Here is a 13,256-nt window from a genome sequence, read left to right as displayed (position 1 = left end):
GGTGTCAGCTATTACGAGGGGGCATAGCTTTAAATTAAGGGGTGGTAGGTATAGGACAGATGTTAGGGGTAGGTTCTTTACTCAGCGAGTCGTGAGTTCATGGAATGCCCTGCCAGTAGCACTGGTGGACTCTCCCTCAATATGGGCATTTAAGCGGGCATTGGTTAGGCATATGGAGGATAATGGGCTAGTGTAGGTTAGGTGGGCTTGGACCGGCGCAACAGCGAGGGCCGAAGGGCCTGTACTGCGCTGTATTCTTCTATGTTCTATGTTCTATGTTCTATGATCCTCACCAATAGACACACAATGGATGGGATACGTGCACTAATCAGGGTAAAACAAGGCTCTAATGCTTTATCCATCCTCCTTTCCATAAATCTCCACTTCATACCCATGAGGATTTACACTGGTGTGGGAATAATCAATTGTATGAGCGGAAAACTGCTCAATTCATGTTGACTCCAGTCCAGAATGAAAAAGCAACCCGACCTCTGTTAGCGAGCTGCAGTACATAAATGTGTACTGCGTGTGCGTGTGTGTATAAACTCAACTCAACTAGTCTAAGGGAATGAACCTTAGACTAAACATCCAGACAAAGGTCTTCTTTCTTTAACATGGGGATTATGTTATTAAACTATATTTCCTTGATGTTCATGAGTATCTTTGCAATGTTGAATGTGCTTCCTATTGATTGGAGACACCCATCTGACTCACTAAAGTCCTTGCAGAAAAGAACTCTACCATCTTTACCAGGTCTAGCCCATAGCAATGTTGGTGACTCTTAACAGCTCCCTGAAACCATTTAGCAAGCTAGTCATTCGATGGACAGTTAAGGATGAGCAACAAAATTCTGGTTTCTCTGAACATATAAACAAAAAGCAAGGAGTTCCACTTCCACCATGCTTAACACAAGATGAGTAACTCTACTTGCTGGTGTTAAGAGGAATGAGAGTTGAAACATCTGGGACTTTTAAGGGGCTTGATAGAATAAATGCTGAAAGGATGTTTCCCATCATGGGAGAGTCTCGGATCAGACAGTACAGACTCAGAATAAAGGAGTACCAGTGTCAGTCTGAGATGAGGAGGAATTTATTCTGAGGGTGTTAGATAGCCTTTAGAACTCCCTGACATTGAGACCTATGAGGATTAAGGCCTTGTGTATAGTTAATGCTGAGATAAATTCTTGATCCGTAGGAGTCGAAAAGTGTGGCACTGGAAATGCGCAGCAGGTCAGGCAGCATCCGAGGAGCAGGAGAGTCGACATTTTGAGCATAAACTCTTTATCAGGAAGGTTGGGGTGGGCAGTGGAGGCAAGGGCGCTGAGAGACATTGGTCCTGTGTGGTTGGAGGGTCCCAAGGCAGAAGATGAGGTGTTCTTCCTCCAGTCGTCAAGTGGCTGGAATTTGGTGGTGGAGGAGGCCCAGGACTTGAATGTCCTTAGCACAGTGGGAGGGGGAGTAAATCAAGGGTTTCAGAAAAAAGCCAGGAAAATGAACAAGAAGAATGTCAGGTCAGCCAATGGTGAAACAGGCTAGAGGGGCCACATGGCTTACTCTCGCTCCTATTTCTTATGGTCTTAGGTCTTACGGACTCTCCAGGAACTTTAGGATTGAGTAGATGAAGAGAAAGACATAGATACATTCAACAAAGTTGGCCAACACACACCAAAATATGCAGAGAAACAGCAAGTCTGCTTTTTCAAGTGTATCAATTGAATTAGAATACTTCCCTACATCACCATAAAATAGATACTTTAAACAGGACATTACATTCATTCTCCAGCACAAAATTAGTCGATCTTATTAACAATCTCCCTCTTATGGTAACCACAACTTTTGAACAAGGCAGAGAATTATTATGAATGCAGATATAGCCAGAGGATAGTTCAAGCAGAGCAACAATTAAATGGAGCTAGGGATCATTGTACATGGTTAGTAAATGTCTGAGTTCATTCATCTCAAGGCTAGATTCCTGCAATTTAGTTAATGTCCTTGCCACTGTGTGAACTGTGTTGAGGAAGTGCTAAGCCCTGACAGATTTTGTGTTATGTCTTACCTCTTCCACTGTCACCCAGTCCACGAGACAGCCTCTTACAATGTTATGTTTTCTCAATCTGACCACTGTTTGTCGGTTTTAATGCTACAATTGTGACTGTCACCATTGTAAAGCTGCAATGGTTTCACACACATAAAACTGCATTTCAATTGGAATAGTCAATCTTCAGGGAAGTGGTGGATTGTACAAAACAGTTAATTAGATAGTCGGCCATTATTACCAAAATAAATTTGGAAGAGCTTTTCTTTGAATGTCAGGAGTATTTGCATAATTTCTTTAATGTCACATGAACGCCCTAACATGCTTTACAAGCAAAGAATTATTGCCAGAAGTATAATCACTTTTTTTTAGGCAATGTGTCAGCCAATTTGCACACGGTAAAGTCAATCCACAACTGAGGGATTTTTGTTGCCAAGCTATTAGGAGCTTTCTGCTTTGTCTGGGGGGGAATGCTGTTTGGAGGGTCAGTGCAGACGATGGACTGAATGGCCTCTTTCCTCACTGTAGGGGTTCTGTAATTCTATGCTGTGCAATTTTTCTCATTCACCATACCATGCAGAGCAGACTTCAGGGAAAATAAATGCATCATTCATAGAGTCATAGACCTGTACAGTACGGAAACAGACCCTTCAGTCTGTGGCTCAAATTCTCCATCCCTGTGAGAATCCCAAAAAACATTTCTGAACTCTTTCACAACATCCATTCTATGACAGGGAGACCAGAATTGCCTTCATTGGTCAGTGCATTAAGTATAGGAGTTGTGGCTGTACAGGGCATTGGTTAGACCACTTTTGGAATACTGTGTACAATTCTGGCTTCCAGAAGTATATTGAAAGTGTTCTGAAGAGATTTACAAGGATGTTTCTAGAAATGGAGGGTTTGAACTGTAAGGAGAGACTGAACAGGCTGAGGCTGTTTTCCCTGAAGCATTGGAGGCCGGGGTGGGGTGACCTTGTAGGGGTTTATAAAATCATGAGGGGCATGGATAGGATAAATAGGCAAAGTGTTTTCCCTGGGGTGGGGGAGTCCAGAACTAGAGGGCATAGGTTTAGTGTGAGAGGGGAAAAATATAAAAGAGACTTAAAGGCAACTTTTTCACGCAGAGGGTGATACGTGTATGGAATGAGCTGCCAGAGGAAATGATGAACACTGGTACAATTGCAACATTTAAAAAGAATCTGGATGGGTATATGAATAGGAAGCATTTAGAGGGATAAGGCCGAAATGCTGACAAATGGGACTAGACTAATTTAGGATATCTGGGTCAGCATGGACAAGCTGGAGTGAAGGGTCTGTTTCCAAGCTGTACAACTCAATGACTGTACTCATGGTTTACATTGGCTCAGCCGAGCGCAGGACAGTCAGTTCTGCAGATCAGCATATTATCTACATCCAGTGCGTTATCAATCACAACCGAACATTTTCCCTCATCACCAAATCACTGTTATTTTGCTTTTACTTATTAACCACCAAAAGTAACTCACGCATGTTTCCAATTGAATAATTTATATGCAGAGCTTGTGATGTGTAATGCAAGTCATAGAGTCATTGAGATGTACAGCATGGAAACAAACCCTTTGGTCCAACCCATCCATGCTGACCAGATATCCCAACCCAATCTAGTCCCACTTGCCAGCACCTGGCCCATATCCCTCCAAACCCTTCCTATTCATATACCCATCCAAATGCCTCTTAAATGTTGAAATTGTACGAGCCTCCACCACATCCTCTGGCAGCTCATTCCATACACGTACCACCCTCTGCGTGAAAAAGTTGCCCCTCCAACCGTAACAAGGACAGAACGCCAAGGAGCTATGAACCTGCACTCCAAGATTTCTTTGTTCAGCAACACTCCCTCGGACCTTACCATTAAGTGTATAAGTCCTGCTAAGATTTGCTGTCCCAAAATGCAGCACCTCGCATTTATCTGAATTAAACTCCATCTGCCACTTCTCAGCCTATTGGCCCATCTGGTCCAGATCCTGTTGTAATCTGATGGTACCCTCTTCGCTGTTTTGTTTTTAATTACAAACCACAACCAGCCCTGGTTCAGCTTTTCTCTTATCCAGAAATGCTCTTACCCAAAATCGAAAGGATTTTTTTCCCCATCACTAAATCACTTTTTGTGTGGCTTTTAGCTGTTATTCCCCACCAGTGTATCACTCGCGTAGCCAATTGGGATTTTACATGCAGAGGGTAAAAACAATGCTGGAAACCAGAGTCTAGATTAGAGTGGTGCTGGAAAAGCACAGCAGTTCAGGCAGCATCCGAGGAGCAGTAAAATCGACGTTTTGGACAAAAGCCCTTCATCGGGAATACAGGCAGAGAGCCTGAAGGGCTCATTATGGAGAATGCAAACTGTCAAAAGTAACGAGGGAGGGAGAGCGGGAGGGGTGAAATCAAAATGGAGTTGGAGGGGGAAATAAAGCATTGTATCCCCCGTGGTTCCCACTCCTCTCTAAAGGCATTGAAACTATTGGTGGACACCGCATGCTCCCTGTCCAATACCTCCAGAGTATGAATGCAACTGCAGAAGAGGCTGCTTCTGCTTTATAAAGAGCTCAGTGATGAGTTATAGCTGGGCAGGCCATTACCAAGGGAACTCACACTCAATAGGCTCCATGAGGCGATTAATTAGCAGTTTCCCATGGGTCTTGTAGGGGTTATCACACTAACCATTTCACTTAACCACCTTGTTCTCACGCTAACATTTCTGTCTTGGGCTGGCTGGAAGGTTTCAATGAAGCACAGCACAAGCTCAAGGGACAACATTTCATTTTCCGCTTCAACACTTTATAGCCTCCAGGTGTCAATGTTGAGTTCTATAGCTTCAGAAACTGACTGCATTATGTCTGTTCTGCATTTTTCTCCCCCCATCCCCACCCCAACCCAATGGCCTTGTCATGTCAACTCATGTCCTTTTCTCATTCTCCCCATTCTCCCCTTTACACTAATTTACATCTCTTTTTGAAGTCTCTTATACCATCTCGAGGGGTTTCTGAGAGACAGGACCTACCTGCATTTGGAAAGGCAAGAACTGATTAGGGATTGTCAGCATGGCTTTGTACTTGGGAAATAGTGTCTCACTAACTTGATTTACATTTTTGAAGAGGTGACCAGGAAGACACATGAAGGCGACATTGTCTATATGGATTTTAGAAATGTCTTTGACAAGGTTCTGCATGGTAGACTGGTTAGTAAGTTTAGATCACATGGGATCCATGTAGACCTAGCTAATTGAATGAAAAATTGGCTTGATGGTTGGCGACAGAACGTGAGGAGGTAGAGGGTTGGTGGCCTGTGACCAGCAGTGTGCCACAAGGATCGGTGCTGGGTCCACTGTTGTTCATCATTTATGTTAATAGTTTTGATGAGAATGTAGGAGACATGATTAGTAAGTTTGTAGATGACATTAAATTTGGTGGTATAGTGGACGATGATAAGTCCAACGGGATTTTAATCAACTGGGCCAGTTGGTCGAGGAATGGAAGATGGAGTTTAATTTAGATAAATGCAAGGCATTGTGTTTTGGACAACAAATCAGGGCAGGACTTACCCAGTTAATGGTAAGGTCCTGGGGAGTTATATCAAATGGAGAGATCAAGGATTGTGGATACATATTTCCTTGGAATTGGAGTCGCAGGCAGATAGGGTGGTAAAGAAGGTGTTTGGCAGCTTGTCTTCATCAGTCAGAGTACTGTTTGGACATCGTATTATGGTTGTACAAAATATTGGTAAGGCCACATTTGGCGTACAATTCTGGTCATCCCATTATAGGAAGGATGTTATTAAACTGGAAAGGGTGAAAAAATGATTTACAAGGATGTTACTGAGACTGGAGGCTTGAGTTATAGGAAAGGTTGTATAGGCTGAGAATTTTTTCCCTGGAGTGTAGGAGGCTGAGGGGTGGCTTTATAGAGGTTTATAAAACCAGGGGGGCTCAGAATAGCAAATGTCTTTTCCCCAGGGTAGGGGAGTCCAAAACTAGAGAGTGTAGGTTTAAAATAACACAAGAGTTCAAAAAGGGATATGAGGGGCAACGTTTTCACAGAGGGAGATGCACGTACGGAATGAGCTGTCAGAGGAAGTGGTTGAGACTGGTACAATTACAACATTTAAAAGATGCTTGGACAGGTACATGGATAGGAAAGGTTTAGGCAAATGGGACTAGTTCAGTTTAGGAAGCCTGGTCAGCATGGATGAGTTGAGCCAAAAGGTCTTTCTCCTATTTGACTCTATGATTAGCTGCCCCCTTGGTTTGCTTTGTCGATGTCAAAAATATATTTAAAAATTGGCCAATACCTTTTGGTTCCAAAGATGAGTCATATCCGACACAAGACATTTCTCTCCCCACAGATGCTGCCAGACATGCTGAGTTTCTCCAGCATTCTCTCTGTTTGTTAGAAGAATAGAGGTGTTTGCACAATTGGTCAAATTAAGAACTTGTGTCAGCACGCTGTGACAGAGGATAAGAGAAGCTTGCAGAAATCCGTAATAATGGAGTCATGAAGAATTGTTTATTCAAATGGAATGTGAACTGAGGGATTCCTGGAAACCAAAATTTAGAAGGTTTCTCTATTTTTGTCAAGGTTCCCACCTTTTATTGGCAGGTTCAGATAGTTAAGTCTTTACTTGCTGGAGGATATAAAAGGTGAGGTGCCTTTTACATTTGATGGAGGAGCAATTTTATAGGTTAAAAAAGGAGCATAAAGTGATGGGAAATCCAAACAAAAACTGCGAGAGTCAGTGAATTCTTAAAGTTTTCAATTCTTCCTGTTTGATTCAAAAGCGCAACTTCATTCTATAAAAGAATTATGAAAATGAAATTGTTCATATGAAGATTATTATCCATTAGCATTCAGACCTTCAGACAAGTATAATAAATACCATGCCCAGGGGCACCCAAGTCCTGTGGCTGATACTTTCCTTGTTACAGCATTTTCCAAAGCTCTCCCTGATGAGAAATGATTGCATGAAGCTTTGATTGCACGGTGACTGAACAGATCCCATGATGGTGTCCTGGTGGTTTCCAGCTGAGAGGAACAGGGTAATTGTTTGTCAAAGGAGGGAACACATCTATAAGGGTTCAGATGTTGTGAAGCAGACAAGTGCAAAAAAATTCACACAGAACAATGCAGTTATACTTTCTGCAGCTCTCAAGAGAGGATAAACCGTCCTCTTGGTGTGATGTCAGGCACGATTCTATAATTCAGACAGTCACCCAGCTTACCTTGAAATATTTTACTTGCATTTAAAAAGAAAATAGAAAAATAGTGACAGAATTTCCATGATCTCCTGATGTAACTTTTATTTGAAGCTGACCTCTAGTCAAGAAACATAATAATGAATGAAAGTCTTCACTGTTGAAATCATTGGTAGTAAGATACTATGAATGATTACTGTGTAAATCAGTCTGTCTTTTTACAGTCGCATTCATTCATTTAAAATATATAGGTTTTGCATCTATGAAGCCAATTGGAATGAACTGAGCCCGAGCACATTAATTGATCGGATGGTGTTGTGACTGACAAGAATTTCTATCCCTGTATTTATATGTCACCATGCACGATAGCAGCTGGTCTAAACTTCACTGCATCTGGCTGATGCAACTCCACCAGAGAAACAACATCTTTCACATTTTGAGAAAGACCTGATGCACTTTACAGACAGCATTGCACCTTTGCAATGTTCACTCGCTGATCCAATGCAGGTAAACAGTGCAATTCCTTCTCTCACGGTATTTCTGCCTCACAAGCAGCAATGAGATGAATGATCAGCTTATCCTGTTTGAGTAATGGTGGGTGGTTCTTAGCCAGAATCATAGACATGTACAGCACAGAAAAAGACCCTTCGGTCCAACTCTTCCATGTCGACCCAGCTATCCTAAATTAATCTAGTCCCATTTGCCAGCACTTGGCCCATATCCTTCTAAACCATTCCTGTTCATATACTCATCCAGATGCCTTTTAAATGTTGCAATTGTACCAGCCTCCACCACTTCCTCTGGCAGCTCATTCCATACTCACACCACCATCTGCATGGAGAAGTTGCTCCTTAGGTTCCTTTTAAAACTTCCCCTCTCACCTTAAACCTATGCCTTCTAGTTTTGAGCTCCCCTATCCCGGAGAAATACTGTGAACAATTTTGGTCTCCTTATCTAAAGGAAGATGTAGAGTTATAGAGTAATAGAGCTGTCCAGCATGGAAACAGATCCTTCAGTCCAATTTGTCCATGCCGACCAAATACCGAAACTGATCAAGTTTAATTTGCCAGTGCTTGGCCCACTGAATGAAAAGGTTGCCGCTGAGGTCCCTTTTATATCTTTCCCCTCTCACCCTAAACTTATGGCCTCCCCCACTCCAGGGAAAAGACTTTGTCTATTCACCCTATCCATGCCCCTCATGATTTTATAAACCTCAATAAGGTCATCCCTCAGCCTCCGACGCTCCAGGGAAAACAGCCCCAGCCTATTCAGCCTCTCCCTATACTCAAACCCTCCATCCCTGGCAACATCCTTGTAAACCTTTCCTGAATCCTTTCAAATTTCGCTGATAGTAAGGAGACCTGGTCCTCAGGAAAAATCTGCTACAAATCTTCAAGTGTGTTGTGGAAACTTAGAACTCCTCAGAAATGAATTGTCATCATTGTCATCTCTTTTCAAAAGGGGAATTCAGGATTCCACATAGCTTCTACCCAATGGATACATCTTTGCTCCAATTGCTAATGCAAACTTAGGTTCATTTTCACATCGAATCAGTTTGCTTTTCCTGCTAGCTTTCAGTCTGGATCCAATGTACTCAGTAACAGATTCAGCTGGGAGCATAACAATTGTTGGATTTGAATCCACTGGGTTTAGGGGGATGCACATCTTTCAAAATAATATGATTGGGATTGCTATGGACATAAACATGATCGGATTGGAGTCACGTTTATTGTCTGAACAGCTAGGGGCTCCTAAGTTGAGAAAGAACATATCGGCACTGGAGGGGTGCAGAGCATGTTCACTAGGATGATTCCAGAGTTGAGAGCGTTGGCTTATGAAAAAAGACTGTGCAAACACTGTTGGACAGCGTGGTGGCTCATAGTACCAGGGTCGCAGGTTCAATTCCAGCCTCAGGTGACTGGCTGTGTTGAGTTTGCACATTTTCCCTGTGTCTGCGTGGGTTTCCTCTCAAAGATGTGCAGGTTAGGTGGATTAGCCATGCTAAATTGCCCATAGTGTTAGGTGCATTAGTCAGAGGGAAATGGGACTGGGTGGGTTACTGTTCAGGGGGTCGGTGTGGACTTATTTCGCAGAAGGGCCTGTTTTCACACTGTAGGGAATCTAATCTAGACTGGAATTATACTCTTTTGAATTAAGAAGAATGAGATGGGATCTTGAATTTTTGGATTTTAGACTGTATTGTCACATGTACTCAAGTACAGAAGTAAAGGAGTACAGTGAAAAGTGTCTAATGTCACCGCACACAGACCTTCTTAGTTATCAAAGTACCTAGGTACAAAAAAACTTTAAAACTTTGTCTTTAAAATGTGAGTTTTCTTTGAAATCCACCTGATGGGTTTTGCAGAAGCAAAGGTATCTTATTTGGGACAAGAATAATCCCAGCGTAAGACTCTGCTCCATCTGCTTATCTTTTCGCTTTTGCATTTTTTAAACTCCTGTCCCGGGCAGCATCATCGGAGGTGTCCGGGATAAAAGCGAGTGTAGACACATGGCCTCAGCACAGGCACAATCTCCTGGCTACAGCGGGGACTCGATCTCCCAGCGTCAGTTTGGACTCGATCTCCTGGCCTCAATGTGAACTCGATCTCTCGGCCTCAATGTGAAATCGATCTCTCAGCCTCAGTGTGGACTCGATCTCCGGCCTCAATGTGAACTCGATCGCTCAGACTCAGTGTGGACTCAATCTCCCGTCGACAGCAGGGACTCGATCTCTCGTCCTCAGTGTGGACTCGATCTCCCGTCGACAGCAGGGACTCGATCTCTCGTCCTCAGTGGGGACTCGATTTCCCAGCCTCAGTGTGAACTTAATCTCCCAGTCTCAGTGTGGACACAATCTCCCGGTCTCAGTGTGGACTCGATCTCTCGTCCTCAGTGTGGACTCGATCTCCCAGCCTCAGTGTGGACTCGATTTCCCAGCCTCAGTGTGAACTTAATCTCCCAGTCTCAGTGTGAACTCAATCTCCCGACCTCAGTGTGGACTCAATCTCCCAGTCTCAGTGTGGACTCGATCTCCTGACCTCAGTGTGGACTCGATCTCCCGGCCTCAGTGTGGACTCGATCTCCCGGCCTCAGTGTGGACTCAATCTCCCGACCTCAGTGTGGACTCGATCTCCCGGCCTCAGTGTGGACACTATCTCCCAGTCTCAGTGTGAACTCGATCTCCCAGCCTCACTGTGGACACTATCTCCCGGTCTCAGTGTGAACTCGGTCTCCCGGCCTCAGTGTGGACTCAATCTCCCGGTCTCAGTGTGAACTCGATCTCTCGTGCTCAGTGTGGACTCGATCTCCCGGTCTCAGCGTGGACTCAATCTCCCGGCCTCAGCGTGGACTCGATCTCCCGGTCTCAACGTGGACTCGATTTCCCAGTCTCAGTGTGGACTCGATCTCCTGGCCTCAGTGTGGACTCAATCTCTCAGTCTCAGTGTGGACTCGATCTCCCGGTCTCAGTGTGGACTCGATCTCCCAGCCTCAGTGTGGACTCGATCTCCCGGCCTCAGTGTGGACTCGATCTCCCGTTCTCAGTGTAGACTCGATCTCCTGTTCTCAGTGTGAACTCGATCTCCCGGCCTCAGTGTGGACTCGATCTCCCGGTCTCAGCGTGGACTCGATCTTCCGGACTCAGCGTGGACTCGATCTCCCGGTCTCAGCATGAACTCGATCTCCCGGTCTCAGTGTGGACTCGATCTCCCGTTCTCAGCGTGAACTCGATCTCCCGGCCTCAGTGTGAACTCAATCTCCCGGCCTCAGTGTGGACTCGATCTCCCGCCCTCAGTGTGGACTCGATCTCTTAGCCTCAGTGTGGACTCGATCTCTTAGCCTCAGCGTGGACTCGATCTCCCGGTCTCAGTGTGGACTCAATCTCCCGGCCTCAAGGTGGACTCAATCTCCCAACCTCAGTGTGGACCCAATCTCCCGGCCTCAGTGTGGACTCGATCTCCCGTTCTCAGCGTGAACTCGATCTCCCGGCCTCAGTGTGGACTCGATCTCCCGGTCTCAGCGTGGACTCGATCTCCCGTTCTCAGTGTGGACTCGATCTCCCGGCCTCAGTGTGGACTCGATCTCCCGGTCTCAGGGTGGACTCGATCTCCCAGTCTCAGTGTGGACCTGATCTCCTGGTCTCAGCGTGAACTCGATCTCCCTGCCTCAGTGTGGACTCAATCTCCCAATCTCAGTGTGGACTCGATCTCCCGGTCTCAGTGTGGACTTGATGTCCTGGCCTCAGTGTGGACTCGATCTCCCGGCCTCAGTGTGAACTCAAACTCCCGGCCTCAGTGTGGACTCGATCTCCCGCCCTCAGTGTGGACTCGATCTCTTAGCCTCAGTGTGGACTCGATCTCCCGGCCTCAGTGTGGACTCGATCTCCCGGCCTCAGTATGAACTCAATCTCCCGGCCTCAGTGTGGACTCGATCTCCCGCCCTCAGTGTGGACTCGATCTCTTAGCCTCAGTGTGGACTCGATCTCTTAGCCTCAGCGTGGACTCAATCTCCCGGTCTCAGTGTGGACTCAATCTCCCGGCCTCAGTGTGGACTCAATCTCCCAACCTCAGTGTGGACCCAATCTCCCAGCCTCAGTGTGGACCAAATTTCCCGGCCTCAGTGTGGACTCAATCTCCCAACCTCAGTGTGAACTCAATCTCCCGGCCTCAGTGTGGACTCGATCTCACGGTCTCAGTGTGGACTCGATTTCCCGGTCTCAGTGTGAACTCAATCTCCCGGCCTCAGTGTGGACTCAATCTTCCGGCCTCAGTGTGGACTCGATCTCCCGTTCTCAGTGTGGACTCGATCTCCCAGTCTCAGTGTGGACTCGATCTCCCGGTCTCAGTGTGGACCCGATCTCCTGGCCTCAGTGTGGACTCGATCTCCCGGCCTCAGTGTGGATACAATCTCCCAGTCTCAGTGTGGACTCGATCTCCCGGTCTCAGTGTGGACTCGATCTCCTGGCCTCAGTGTGGACTCGATCTCCCGGCCTCAGTGTGGACTCGATCTCCCGGTCACAGTGTGGACGCGATCTCCCGTTCTCAGTGTAGACTCGATCTCCCGTTCTCAGTGTGAACTCGATCTCCCGGCTTCAGTGTGGACTCAATCTCCCGGTCTCAGTGTGAACTCGATCTCCCGGCCTCAGTGTCGGTCTCAGTGTGAACTCAATCTCCCTGCCTCAGTGTGGACTCGATCTCCCGGCTTCAGTGTGGACTCAATCTCCCGGTCTCAGTGTGAACTCGATCTCCCGGCCTCAGTGTGGACTCGATCTCCCGGCCTCAGTGTAGACTCGATCTCACGATCTCAGTGATAACGCAATCTCCCGTCGACAGCAGGGACTCGATCTCCCAGTCTCAGTGTGGACTCGATCTCCCGGTCTCAGTGTGGACTCGATCTCCCGGCCTCAGTGTGGACTCGATCTCCCAGTCTCAGTGTGGACTCGATCTCCCGGTCTCAGCGTGAACTCGATCTCCCGGCCTCAGCGTGGACTCGATCTCCCAGTCTCAACGTGGACTCGATTTCCCAGTCTCAGTGTGGACTCGATCTCCCGGTCTCAGCGTGAACTCGATCTCCCGGCCTCAGTGTGAACTCGATCTCCCGGCCTCAGTGTGGACTCGCTCTCCCGCCCTCAGTGTGGACTCGATCTCTTAGCCTCAGTGTGGACTCGATCTCTTAGCCTCAGCGTGGACTCGATCTCCCGGTCTCAGTGTGGACCCAATCTCCCGGTCTCAGTGTGGACTCAATCTCCCGGTCTCAGTGTGGACTCGATCTCCCAGTCTCAGCGTGGACTCGATTTCCCGGTCTCAGTGTGAACTCGATCTCCCGGTCTCAGTGTGAACTCAATCTCCCAGTCTCAGTGTGAACTCAATCTCCCGGTCTCAGTGTGAACTCAATCTCCCAGTCTCAGTGTGAACTCAATCTCCCGGTCTCAGTGTGAACTCGATCTCTCGTCCTCAGTGTGGACTCGATCTCCCGGTCTCAGCGTGGACTCAATCTCCCG

This window comes from Chiloscyllium plagiosum, chromosome 13 (assembly GCF_004010195.1).
Source record: "Chiloscyllium plagiosum isolate BGI_BamShark_2017 chromosome 13, ASM401019v2, whole genome shotgun sequence".
NCBI classification, from domain to species: domain Eukaryota; kingdom Metazoa; phylum Chordata; class Chondrichthyes; order Orectolobiformes; family Hemiscylliidae; genus Chiloscyllium; species Chiloscyllium plagiosum.
The sequence above is the reverse complement of the archived record's forward strand: the minus strand, read 5'-3'. Positions refer to the sequence as shown.